Here is a 14527-nt window from a genome sequence, read left to right as displayed (position 1 = left end):
CTCTCACCTATGATCTGAAACTCACAGCGCCTTCTTTCTTTCTTACCAAAAACCCAAAAACACATTGAAAATCTACCTCTACCATACATGTCAATGTATGGTAGAGGTAGATCGCCATAATTTCATTCCCTTTATTTCATTCTGCTGTTGCATGTTTTTGCACATAACCTGTTATCTTTTTGCTGTTTTGAACATTGCCTGTTGTTGGTGGTTTTTTTGACAGTCAGTGATATTTATTGTGCAATTTATCAAGCAATTGAACACCAGTGAATTTGAAATTAACACAGGTGTACCTTGTTAATGTATTAAGTGTGATCTCTCAAGATAATTGACCCAAATTAGGTTGTTTATTCAAAGGGAGTGAATACTTATCAATTAAGTAATTTTCAATTATAAATACTTAATTTAATTTTAACATTACAGAGAATTGCTTCTACAAGAGTGGAAAAAATCCCATTCAAATATGATTTAATTTGACTTTGCAACACAGCAGAATGAGAAATAAACAATGGGATGTGAATACTTTCTGAAGGCACTGTATATATTGCTTGTCCTGTAGTGTTTAAAAAAAATAGCTGCAGTGAAAAAAAACATTAAAATATGGAATTATTACTAATGGTGCCAAAATAGATTTTCTTATTAAAAGAGATTCATACAATATCTTATTCTTTATTTTTTACCCTTTATTGCATAAATATTTCTTGTATTTGATATATATCCTCCCTGGGGATAAATACACTTTAGATTGTGCAACAAAGACTTTGAGCTCTTTCTGTAGAATTTAATCAGATGTGTGACTTTTTTTTCCCTTAAGAGTGTTCTTTGCTTAACATGGTAAGTTAAAAGCTGTTAAACAATTACAAGCCTATCCAATGAGACAGTCTTAATTGTAAATTAAACATGACTATAATTAACATTCCAAGGGTATAAGGAATTCAATTCAATTTAGAAATTAATTAAATGTAGACTTAATTCATTTTAAAATTGAATTAAACTAAAAACATTTTACTATACACAAATTAAACTCTGTGACAAGAGCTATTTCTATTTCAGTCAACTGTAAATAAGAGTATAGTCAAAATTTAATGGACCAGACAAACTCAAAAGTGGGTGACTATGACTAATAGATATTTTGGGAACAAGTAAAGGTTTGCTGAAAAGAGAAGAAAATAAATGTTTTGACAGTGGAGCCTTCTTCGGATGTCACATGCTGATAATTCTACCTACTTGCACTAAAAGACATTTTAGTTGACTTGACTGGTGACTGACCTGGTGACTAGATTGGTGTTTTTAAGTCACCTGACTGGAAAAAAACTATTCCCACACTAACTGCAGCTGAATGATCTCTCTCCTGGGTGAATACGCTGGTGGGTTATTAAGTTACCTAACTGACTAAAACTCTTCCCACACTGACTGCAGCTGAATGGTCTCTCTCCTGTGTGAAAGCACTGGTGGGTTTTTAAGACATCTGACCGACTAAAACTCTTCCCACACTGACTGCAGCTGAACGGCCTCTCTCCTGTGTGAAGGCGCTGGTGGGCTATTAAGCTACTTGACTGACTAAAACTCTTCCCACACTGACTGCAGCTGAACGGCCTCTCTCCTGTGTGAATGCGCTGGTGGGTTATTAAGGTACTTGACCGAATAAAACTCTTCCCACACTGACTGCAGCTGAATGGTCTCTCTCCTGTGTGAATGCGCTGGTGCGTTTTTAAGTCATCTGACCGACTAAAACTCTTCCTACACTGACTGCAGCTGAACGGCCTCTCTCTTGTGTGAATACGCTGGTGGGTTATTAAGTTACCTAACTGACTAAAACTCTTCCCACACTGACTGCAGCTGAATGGTCTCTCTCCTGTGTGAAAGCGCTGGTGGGTTTTTAAGACATCTGACCGACTAAAACTCTTCCCACACTGACTGCAGCTGAACGGTCTCTCTCCTGTATGAATGCGCTGGTGGGTTTTTAAGACATCTGACCGACTAAAACTCTTCCCACACTGACTGCAGCTGAACGGTCTCTCTCCTGTATGAATGCGCTGGTGGGTTTTTAAGTCACCTGACCGACTAAAACTCTTCCCACACTGACTGCAGCTGAACGGCCTCTCTCCTGTGTGAAAGCGCTGGTGGGTTTTTAAGACATCTGACCGACTAAAACTCTTCCCACACTGACTGCAGCTGAACGGTCTCTCCCCTGTGTGAATGCGCTGGTGTGATTGTAAGTGATTTATTTTACTAAAACTCTTCCCACACTGACTGCAGCTGAACGGCCTCTCTCCTGTGTGAAGGTGCCGGTAGGGTTTTGAAATGCTAGACTGACAGAAACGCTCCTCCTCCCTGTGCCATAATAGCAGTTTGTGCACTCCATCGGAGCAAGGCCTTGAGTGATTCTTCCTCATCCTCTGATCATGCTGGGGTCTCTTATTCTGCAAATGCTCCATGGAATGGTCTTGCTCTGTGTGATGAAAGTGAGATTTGTTTTCTTCATTATGTCCCTCAGTGTTCTGCTCAGCAGTGTGAATCATCTGGGGCTCCTTCTCCAGCTCTCTGAAACTAAAACCGCCCAGTTCATTCAGTTGTTCCTCTCTTTGCCCAAGAACAGACACACTCTCCAGTTCATTAAAACTTTCAGCAATTTTCTCAGTAACCAGGTTATTAAACCTGTGTGTAAAGTCATCAGATGCTAAGGGATTACATGATTGTTTGAGACTGTGCAATGACAGTCTCTCCACTTGAACAGAACAAGGCCTAATTATCAAGCCCTGTAGGAGCTGCTGTTGCTCCTCCCTGTACTGACTCTCCTCTCGGTGCTGTATCTCAACAATGTTCTCTTCACCAGGTACATCAGTCTGCTGCTCTGCACAGTCAATCAACTGGGGCTCCATGTCCTGCTCTGTAAGATTAAAGACATCCAGTTCTTCACTGTGCTCTTGTACAGAGACACAGCCCAGTTCATTACAGCCTTGTGTAATATTGTTCGAGTCCAGATTATTCATCTTCTTTGTAAAATCATCACATACTAAGAGCCCAGGTGTCTCACTCTCAGACTCCATCTTCATCATGGGCACAGAGTCCAGAACCTCAACAATCTGTCTGCTCTCTGTGTGCTGCTCACTGAGAGTCTTTTTCCCTTCTGGAGCAGTGAGCTCTGTCTCTTGCATCAGACTGGAGCCCCACTCCTCCTCACTGTGCTTTTGTTCAAGAGGAGCCCTTTCCCCAGCCTCAGAGAGAGCACTGGCCTCTGCACCTGTAAACAGAACAAGACAAAATCTTTATAATAATAATAAAAAACTTTATTTTATATAGCACCTTTAAAAGTGGCTTCTCAAAGCATTTTACAGAATGCCAACAACAAAAAATACACAAAATAAGCATGATGAGAACACACAGTTAGAGGAGACAGTAGATGGTGGTACTAAATACAGTAGGAGCAGAGGGGTAAAGAATAGTTCAATGAAGGGTCTTCTAAAGAAGAAGGTTTTGAATCTGGATTTGAAGGAGTTTAGAGAATGTGACTCTCTGATATCCTTGGGGAGAGAGTTCCAGAGCTTGGGGGCACAACAGGAGAAGGCCATGTCACCCATTGATTGTAGACGGACTTGGGGACAGATAGGAGAACACAATTAGAAGAGTGAAGGTTGTGAGGTGGGGAGTAGGATGATAACCCAGACAGGTACTGAGGTGCCAAGCCATGGAGAGCCTTATAGGTGAGCAGGAGGATTGTTAAGTCGACATGCAACTTGACAGGAAGCCAGTGCAAGGACTCCAGGATAGGAGTAATGTGACTAGACCTAGTCAGGATTCTGGCTACTGAATTTTGGACATACTGAAGTTTGTTCAATGTGGATTTAGAGTCCCCAGAGAGTAGAGCGTTACAGTAGTCTATTCAAGATTAGACAACTCTTTTCAGCCACAGTTAGTGATAACACAGGGCGTAGTGGAGCAATATTTTTGAAGTGAATGAAAGATGTTTTGACAACATGCTGCACATATGGGTCAAACGTCAAATATCATCCCCAAGTTTTTCAATTTACACTGAAGCTCAAGTACAAGACCATCTACAGATAGGGTTACACATTGGTTTTACAAAGTTGATGGGTGGTGCCAATAAGCATGACTTCAGTCTTGTCACAGTTAAGATGAAGGACATTTTGAGTCATCCAAGATTTTATATGGGAGATGCAACTAAAAAGAATAGAGACAGACACATCAGCGTTAGGTTTGGTATGGATGTATATTTGAGTATCATCAGCATAGTAGTGATAGCTGAGGCCATGTGATCTAAAAAGCTTTAAACTACACACACGCGTACAAGTACACTCACAATCAATTTGGGTTGTTTAAACATAGCGGAATAAGTGGGTATAAGGGGGTGTTCTGATTTAGCTTTGTCAGAAACCTAACTACTATGTAAAAAGTAAGTCTACTGTAATAATATCACAATCACATTACATTTACATTAACAGTGCACTGAGAGAAAGGGATCAATACAGACTGACTGGACCCCACAGAACATTAACACTGCAATCAGAGAAAGGGGTTAATACAGACACACTGACTAACTGGATACTACAGAGCATTAACACTATACTGAGAGAGAGGGATCAATACAGACTGACTGGACACCACAGAACATTAACACTGCAATCAGAGAAAGGGGTTAATACAGACACACTGACTAACTGGACACTACAGAGCATTAACACTATACTGAGAGAGAGGGGTTAATACAGACACTGACTGGACACTTCAGCACATTAACAATGCACTGAGAGAGAGAGGTGGGTTAACAGACAAGCTGACTGCACACTACAGTACATTAACACTACACTGAGACAGAGGGGTAAATACAGACACTGATTGGACATAACAGCACATTAACACTGCACTGAGAGAGAGGGCACATGAACACTGCACTAAGAGAGAGGGGTGAACACAGACAGACTGACTGGACACTACCGTGCATTAACACTATACTGAAAGAGAGGGGTTAATACAGACACTGACTGTACACTACAGCACATAAACAATGCATTGAGAGAGAGAGGTGGTTAACAGACAAACTGCTTGCAAACTACAGTACATTAACACTACACTAAGACAGAGGGGTAAATACAGACAGTGATTGGGCATAACATTACATTAAAACTGCACTGAAAGAGAGGTGTTAATAGAGACATGCTGACTGAACACTACAGTACATTAACACAGTACTGAGAGAGGGGTTAATACAGACACACTGACTGGACACTCCGGTATATTAACACTGCACTGAGAGAGAGAGGGGTTGATTCACACACACTTACTGCACAGTACAGTATATAAACAATGCACTTAGAGTACGCTGTTCAAACGTTCCGAGGTCAAATTCTTCCAGCACGGGGGTACCTTTAAAGCGGAGACGACGGCACCGAATTTTTTTGGCGCGCCTTCTCTTTAAAGCCCTGGCCAAATATGAAGACAGTACGTACAGTTATAATTCAAACGGAATTAAAAACTACACATCCCAGTAACTATGGTGGTACTTGTGATCATTGCGTTTAACCAACGAAACAGGGCGAAAAATCAGTCACATGACTTTGGGGCAGAGTTTCGAAAGCTTAACCTATCAGCAACAAAGCGAAATTTACACGATAGGCTACCTCAAACTGTCAGTTACACGACTGTGTATGTCGCTTAAGCCACTCCTATTTGGCATTTTAGTTATGGAGGCAAGAAGACGCCCCCCCCCCCCCCTCTGGGTGCCTGATTTGCCGCCATCTTTAACCGCTTCGTGTCCAAATCGCAGTAGCTACGCGTACGAAATAAAGTTCATCCCAGCTACAAAACATATGTATTTTTGTGGTAAGAGGGAGCAAAACATCAGTATTTACTGCTATTAATTAGTGTACGATTTATAGTTGAAATCTGAGCCTAAATATAAAGTTAAAATCTCGACAAAGCAATGTAGGAAATACAGAGAAAATAAATCCTTTCTGACATCTAAAATCAGTTTCGATCAAGGTCTCTAAAACGAACAAGAAAAAGAGGATTTTCGGAGGGCAATTACGCTGTATTTATATAGCATAAGTGATTTATGAGCAATCTAATTTCTTGTTCGTTTAAAACAGTGAAATGTCAGCTGCAAAAGATCGCACCAGAAACAGCACTCTCTCTGCCCGTCATAGACGTTCAGGAAAGGCTGAATGAAGTCATGTCAAGTACAATAATTCGGTGATCAATAATAACAGTTGTAGGACAAGAAACAAAAGATAGTGAAAACTTAAGATTTTTAAGGCTAAAACTCAAATTAATTCTACAAATTAAGGACGTTAAAGTGCTAGAGGTGTAAAAAATACAAAAATGCACATGAGCAAAAAGTTTTAGAAATGGAGCAAACAGAATAAAAGCCATGCCTATAGTGCAGAAGAGGGATGCAGGAACACTTGCTTAGATATACAAAAAAAATCACAAAAAGGTGTATGTTACAAAAGAACATGCAAACATGTACATCAATTTCCCTTCGCGATCAATAGTCTTATCTATAAACATGAAACAGAGTGAGGAATCAGAAATTAGCGTGCATAAAAAACAGCAATTCTGTCAGTGAACCCTAAATGAATTAATAGCAACTATGGTTTCATGGAGGGCTTCTCAGATAGTTGGGCATTTAGGTAAACAGCCAGGTGAAAGGACTTGTAAACATATTTTGTTAAAGCAAGTCAGTTTTTTCAGCAACACATAAAATACATTTTTCCAAGAAAGTTTAGCCTTTGTCACTAATGAAACCACTAAATAAAGATATAAATATAGAAATCATAAGATTTTTTTAATTCAATGTTGGTAGCAGGATGAACTGTGCTAAGTGTATATTTTGTTGCAGAGTTGCTGCAGGATGTTAACAGTGAAAAAGGTATTTAGAAATGAGTTATTTCAAGATGAAAATTTTCAGAATAATTGCAAATCTAGCAGGATAGAGAAAGCACAGAAAACTGGCAGTTAGATTGATCAGATTAGTATGAAAAGTCATTTAGCAAAGGGAATGAGAAGAGTGACAAACTAGTATACTTTAGATCTTTTTTTCTGAACCAGGGAAAATCTGATCATGTTTCCCTATAACAATAATAATAAACTTTATTTGATATATCACCATTAAAGGTGGCAACTCAAAGCAATCCAATAGATGTAAAAACAGATAAAAGGACCACAGATTACAAAGTAAATGCATATAAGAAAGACAAGCAGTTAGAGGTGCTACCAAAATTAGAAAATGAAGCAGATACAGACACTAAGTCTTCTGAAAAGAAAGGTTCTGAGGTTAGATTTAAATGCACTCAGGGTACGTGACTGATATCACTGGGAATACAAATTGAGAGCTCTGGGGTGCAGCTAGAGAAGACCCTGTCACCCACAGAATGTAGATGTTCTTGAGGACAGCTAGAAGACCAGAGTCAGACGGACAAAGGTGGGGGAGTAGACAGATAATAAGCCATATACTGTAGGTACTGAATGAGGATGAGGAATTTGAAGTTGACTCGAAACCTGATAGGTAACCAGTGCAAGGACTTGAAAACAGGTGTAATGCATCCCTGATAGGATTCTCGCTGTCATATTCTGAACATATTGAAGATTGCTCAGTGTGGATTTAATTTCCCCAGTGAACAGGATGTGCATTTATTAATTCTAGAAAAAAAAGCCTTTCTTAATTTCTCTAGTTCTTAGTTTCTCTAGTTCCCTTTAAAATAAATTATTATCCCACAATGCAGAGTATTAAATGGCCAGTATTTACACATGATATTTGTGATTTAAAGAAATTAACACAAGCAGCTTTTGGGGATTTAAGTGTTGGCTGAGTTATTGCAGGATAAAAGACTAGAGATGTTGGTAAGAAGAAGATAATTTTGGGAAAGCTAAGGAATACACTGATAACAAGAACACTTTCTAATGGGGTTAGGCATACTTTTGATGAAGATGATGAAGTTAACAGACTGTATGTTTAGATAGATACTGAAATGAGGATTGTATTTTAGATTTTGTGCAGTTACTAGCATTGAACTGTGTGTTGGATGCACATGAATTGAAGGAATGGGCAAACATAGCTGATGCGGATCCACAGAGCCAGCATATTAAGATGTTTATAATTAGAGGCAATTTGTTTAAATAACTAGGTATGGATACTGATGTGCAAGAGAGGTGGAAAGGCCAGCACTATAAAATATTTTATTCTCAGTGAGATGCTGCCATTTCATAGTGGGTTTCTAACACTGTGTATAGTTCCATCTATTTCTAATCTCTTTATCCAGTACAGAGGATTTGGAGCCTATTCCAGTAAGCAATGGACACAAGGCAGAATACACCTGGACATAGCGCCAGTCCATCACAGGACAGACACAAACACACACACACCAGGGCCAGTTTTCCCATAAACCAATTAACTGACCAGTATGTTTTGGAGTGCGAGAGGGAGTCATATCACACATATGGAGAAAAACCATGTAACCCAGAGAGAACATGCAAACCCCACACACACAGGATGGCAGGAATTGAATCTAGGACCCCAGTGCTCCAAGATAGCAATGCTAACCACTTTGCCACCATTATAAATGGATGGATATCTTAGTTATCTTTCTAGTTCACAGGTTTGCATGCATAATTTAATTTTGAAAGCCACTGAGACATCAGGTACTACTGTTGTATTTATGAAAAAGAAACAAAACAAAAAGCAAACTAACAACTGTGCCATCCTACTCTTTAGTTAATACAATTTATTTATAAACAGTTAACATTGTTAGCAAAATATTTTGAATTATATTTAAACCTATTTCTTCTTTAGTTTTGTATTTAACTTATTATATGATAGTCAGATTTAATGTATATTTGAACAATGAAAATATATTTTTACAAGATGCGGGGGAAAGTGCAACAACTTATTACAGTGCTAAATTTAATATTGATTGGTAATAGTTTATGCTAACACCTAACTTTCTTAATTAGGCGTAATTAAAACAGTGAACTAAGTGTAACATACCATTCAGAAATACAATCGAGAATAGTTTTGTGGTGTTTATATGGATGAAACGTTTCTAAACTGTATAACGTAACAAAATTAAAGACGATTAAATTCTGTAATCTTTTCACTTGTAATGTCATTAGACAGAACAAGAAGTTTCTGCTTTGTCTAAGGATGGTATCAAAAAGTAGTCTAAGTGGTGAGAAAATTGTGCTTAATGATAATTAAGTGACTTAAAAGTAAAAAGAGATGCTTCATATTGCTTGATTAATTTTAAAAACTAAGTTATAAATGCAGACGCGATCGCTGCCATAAGCGCTCCAGGCAGCAGAATGTTCGTTCTGTACTGCTGAGCTCCGCACCTCCTCCCTCTCTCGGTGCCGCGCCCCTCTCTGACGGCGCGCAGTGGGCGGTACGCTATTTTCAGAGCCTCTGATTGGGGAAAAAAGACCTGCTGATCAGTTTCACACACCAGGAAGAGAAAAGAATGGGATTTTTTCTCTTCGAAACGTGTGTTGTCTTTATGAAATTCGTGTATTTTAAACGTTTAATTAAGAAGTAAAAACCTTACAGCGTACACAAAGATTCTGAGCTGATCACGAGGAAGAAAAATCACCCATTTTTCGCGCATAAAAAGTGGTTTTTAACTCTCGAAACCTATTTTTATAGGTTTTAAAGTCGTGCCATGTCTAAGTTAAGCAGGAACACATCATTATATCTCATTTTTTATTTCTTTTTTAAAAAAAATTAAAAATCGTTTGCCCAGCCTACTTAGAGAGGTTAATACAGACACACTGGATTAATATTCCAGAGGAGTTAATACAGACACAGACCGTGGAGGACGGTAATACTTAAACCAATTGAAATAATTTTTATGTACACAATCATTAGTATACATATAAAATCTAGACCAATACAACGTAAATACAATATTTATAAATGTTGTTTCATAATGACGTTGGATTACAAATTGATTCAGTGGAACAATTGTTGAATGCGAACGAGGTGTTTTCAGCACCGTAACCGGACAAAACAGTTCAGTTTCCAGTAAAGAATCCCGTTGCTACATCACACAAGTCTTTCCCACTTCACTCTGCATCTCTGCACTATATTCTCACCAGTGAGGAAAGTTTTTTGATGACAGTTTCGTAGTTTGTTAGATAACGAGAATGTTTACTCTTACGAGATGTTTTCTTAAAAATAAAGTTTGTTATTTAAAAAATCTCACCAGTGAGGAAGTTATAGACACTGGTTTTAAACACACATACTGACTTCATACAAGTCACCTCACTGACCTGAGAGCTGCAGTTCCGTATCCATTTCTTCTTTTATTTCTGCAGAGACTTCACAGGGAAGCGTGTGTCCAACACTGTTTGTCGGTTCCTGATCTCCTCCTGCTCCCGACTCCTTCTCCCTCAGCTGCAATCTCCACTTCAGGCTCTCGTTTTCCTTCTTCAGTTGCGCCATTTCACTCCCGACACTGTCCTCCACACACTGTGTGATTTTAAACACGGCCCGTCTCACCAGGATCTGGGAGACGCTGCGGAGTTTGTCTTGAAACTCGTCCTCCGAATCACACATCCTGTTTCCAAAAACTTCTGACACTTCATACACGATCGATTTGAGCAAAACGTGCATGAAAGAGTCAAGCTGGGTTAGCAGATTTAACAAGCACTCCGCCATCCTTCTTCAGAGTCGGTCAGAAACAAAGGCTGACTTCCGGAGTTTAAACAGAACAACTTATTTTTTATTCTTCACAGATCCTGTTGTCAGGGCTGTGCTCTGTTCAAGCATAAACACAGTCGACAAGACGTTACGTATTCAGAACCTGAAGTTATTTTAAAGAAAAACAACAACTTTCTTTAAAGAAAATTATTCAGTCATCCACACGTGGGTGAAATACATGCAGAGTCGCGCAGTATAATGACGTCATTCGTTAGCGCGGCCACAGCTTCAAAACAATAGAGAAGCGGAGCTGAGAAAGATGAGTTTCTTCAGCCGGATATAAACTTCTCTGCACCTCCTAGCGCGACCTAGTCAAGAGGAGTGAATCACCTGCGACCTTAGCCGTTCGTAACGGAACAGATTTATTTGTTTGCCCTTCCACAACCCTCCTCCCCAACGAAAAAATCTCAAGTGGATTTTTTCAAGTGGATTTTGATCTCCCTATGCAGGTTTTTGGTTAGAGAAAAACAATGCTGTCGTTTCTTGCCAACTGGCAGTATTTCTTCTGCACTGATAAGCAAGATTTCTATTTCATATTTCATAAATTGTTTGAATTTGTCCATATTCCATAATTGTTTTTTATGTTTGATTATCAGACAAAATATGACAACCCCTCTATTGAGCATATACTTTATTTTCCTGATGTACTGTAGCAGCCCTGACACTGAGAAACGAAGAGAAAATGACTTTTATCTAGCATTTTTCATGTTCAATGCGTTTGACATATCCCAACAGCGACAGAGTTCTTTTGCGACACTGTTTCTACTTCTATCTTCTTTCTGTACGCTTTGATAAAAAAACGAGAAATCGTGCAAGGGGAAAAATGTATTTTTTCATAGAGAAAACGTGCACCAGGAACTGTGGTGTTGAGAAGAAATGATTTAACACGATACGTGACCTTATTTAACGGAGCAAATGCTCACCCAGCAAGGTCTGGAGAACTTGGAGAGTCTGGTGGATGTGATAATTTCACGGTATTGTGGAAGAAAACAGTCTTTCTTTGAATTCTCAATCAATCGGAATTTCAGTGCGAAATATAAACCCTTTGTCTGATTTAAATATATTATATTTTAAAACTCATAATAAATCAGAAAACACACGTTTCTCACTTTGAAATTTTAGACGGGGCGGTGTATTACTAGTAGCGGCGCTGAGCACACTATGGGGGAATTCAGGTTATGTGATATACTAGAGTTTTAATAAATAACGCATCTGATTTCGGATCTTAAGATTGTAGGTTCGACTTCTAGCTGGTTCGTGTAAATTTTAATCAGGCTCTTCAGTAATAGATTATGTAATGAACCGCACCTGAAAGCGAACGTTGGGTCTGTTTCCTTTGTTTTCCAGCATGAAATAACAAATCGTTACAAAAGGCACCAGCTAATGTCTAATAGCGGTTTTTTTTTCAAATTACATTTTCAGGTTTAAGACACTGTTCAATAAAACACAAGTGTCCTTAAAATCTTCAACTTTCAGGTTTGTTTTACTCTGTAATAAAGGAGATCTGAAACTGAGATCTGATGTAGCTGTCTCTAAAGACGGAGGTGATGATTCGCAGATGTGAACCGTGCCTTTTCTCCTGTATTCAAGGGTATTCGCTGCGTGAGCTACTAAATGCGTGATCTGTATTACCCTATTTTGTTCAGATTATCTATGTGGTGTACAGATAGAACTCAACTGCATGGTGTGAATTCCGTGTTAAGCATAAGCAGAACCTGAAAAACCTCGACGTAGCCTTTTGATGTGAAGTCAGACGCGCTTCCGTTGAGCCACGAGGTCACGCCAAAGAGTTACTTTTAAGCCCCCATCAGCGTCGCGATTTTTTTTTTCCTCCTGTGAGGAGCGCCGCTCTTCCAAACAGAGTCTCTTCTTCCCAGACCACATTTTATTCTTGCTGCGTAGCTCTTGAGCAGGTGTTGTTCTCGACAACAGATCCAGGAACACTGATTGTTTTTTTTTTCATTAAGGACCCCATGGTGCAACGGTAGCACGTCTGACTCTAAATCCGGAAATTGAGTGTTTTAAGTACATGGGAGTCAACTGATACTGAACAGGTTCTGCTGCTGAACCTGCAGCCTTCGCCATAAGGTCCAGTTCCCCAGCCTTCTGACCTTATATGTCCATCCCTTCTTGTCAAAACTCGTATTTTCACAGGGTACCCTTCAGAAATCGCAGTATAGAATGAAAAACTCCAATAAATCTCGGCCGCTGTTGGTGATTTTCCTTTAAAAACAAATGAATCTCCGAAACGTTTATGGAATGTATCACTTGCACTGAGACCGAGACGTGTTAAGCTGTACATGAGTCTTTGTGGCTCGGGTGTTAACCAAAAGGGTGGTGTTTTGAGCCCTCCCAGGGACGCTGAGCCTTTTAATGAACACACCCTCCTCACTTCATTTCTCCACGGGCGGTCTTGTACCGCAATCAAATACAGAGCCTGTACGGGGCAGTAAGCTTGCAAATATAGCTCGCTGTGTATATAATGAAGAAGCAGAGGTTAGTTTCTCATGTGCATGTTGCAGAGCCTTACGAAACTCGTACCAACAGCTGGGGTTTGATCCCTGCACGGGCTATTAGTTAAAAGGCCATTGTAAATGAAGTGTAACAGATTTTCCAGCTGGCTTTTATGTTTCACACTAAATTGCGATCTTGAAACTAAAATAATAAGAAATATGGAACACAACCGTTGTTCCCCAAGAAGGAAAGCTGTTTTACACTGATGTCACTCCTTTTAATAAAATCCAGATTGTGAAGACAACTCTGCCTTATCAAAAGAAAATGTTACACAAAAGTTGGAAAGCACACTCTCAATCCATCTGTATATTTGATTTCCGCCATCCATTCAAGGGTGCTTGGTGCTTCGCAAACAAATCATTTCAGGGAAGAAACTTAGTTTAGTGAACTACTGTTGTATTTTCACTGATTGAATTTGATCTTTGTACTCTCTTTGAATTCTCAGATATAATATTTCAGAATTACAGTTCAAATTTGTTGGAAAACTTCACAGGCATTATTAGGTTAGCACTGTACAATTGTATTTTAACATCTTGGTATATTTACCTTCATTTTAATATAGAAGTAACCATAAATGTTATTTTGTACTTTTGTCGCACTTTTTAAAACATTTTAGCGGAGGATGCACGGCGACAATTGTATGATATTATTCCTTGATATCAATGATCAGTTGAAGGATTTGAAGAAACTATCAAAGAAACAGCAGCAATAGCAGATGATTTTGTTTTTTGAATCCATCTTTACACCTCAATAATCCATTTGTCCTTGAAAAAAAGAAAAGACAGGCATGTTTTGAGTTTTGAGAGGAATGATCCTCTTCTCGATCGAAAAGAAACGTATAAATTTGATTGCTTCAGTAGAATTTTGGATTTTCTTTCGAAGATCTCACAAAGTATTGCCAGGATCTATATTTAGCGTTCGGTAGTGATAACACTGCTGATATTGATGGAGTAGAAATCTATGATGTATTGACAGCTTTATTTGAAGCAAAAAGTCCTAGAACGCTGCCTATGAAGTTTTGGGATTCATACCAAGAAGTACTCTTTGTTTTCCACCCCAAATGCTACTATTACATTACACATTATGCAAACATTACCAGTTTTAGTAGCTTCTGGGCGCGATTTTCCAAAACTGAAACTAATTACAAATTATTTAAGATGAACCATGTCCAAAAATTGTAAATCAGGATTAATATAATATCAACTGAAATTACTACAGAAGAAAAGATTTAACTGAAATATGAATAAGACTATGCAAGCCTAGAAAGTAGAACAATTCAGTTTATATAACTTATTTTTTTAT

The 14527-nt window shown here is 38.8% G+C and overlaps 1 long non-coding RNA gene and 1 pseudogene across 1 annotated transcript in view; one reads left to right on the top strand and one right to left on the bottom strand.

Moving 5' to 3' along the window:
• The window catches only part of LOC148637978 (uncharacterized), a 130388-nt gene that overhangs the window by 50373 nt on the left and 65488 nt on the right, over nucleotides 1-14527 (top strand). The gene's annotated exons all lie outside the window — the stretch shown is intronic.
• On the bottom strand, nucleotides 1206-10893 carry LOC148637983 (uncharacterized; annotated as a pseudogene).

This window comes from Lepisosteus platostomus, unplaced genomic scaffold (assembly GCF_059453375.1).
Source record: "Lepisosteus platostomus isolate fLepPlt1 unplaced genomic scaffold, fLepPlt1.hap1 Scaffold_101_H1, whole genome shotgun sequence".
Classification (NCBI taxonomy): Eukaryota; Metazoa; Chordata; class Actinopteri; order Semionotiformes; family Lepisosteidae; genus Lepisosteus; species Lepisosteus platostomus.
This window is presented reverse-complemented; position numbering and strand designations above follow the sequence as displayed.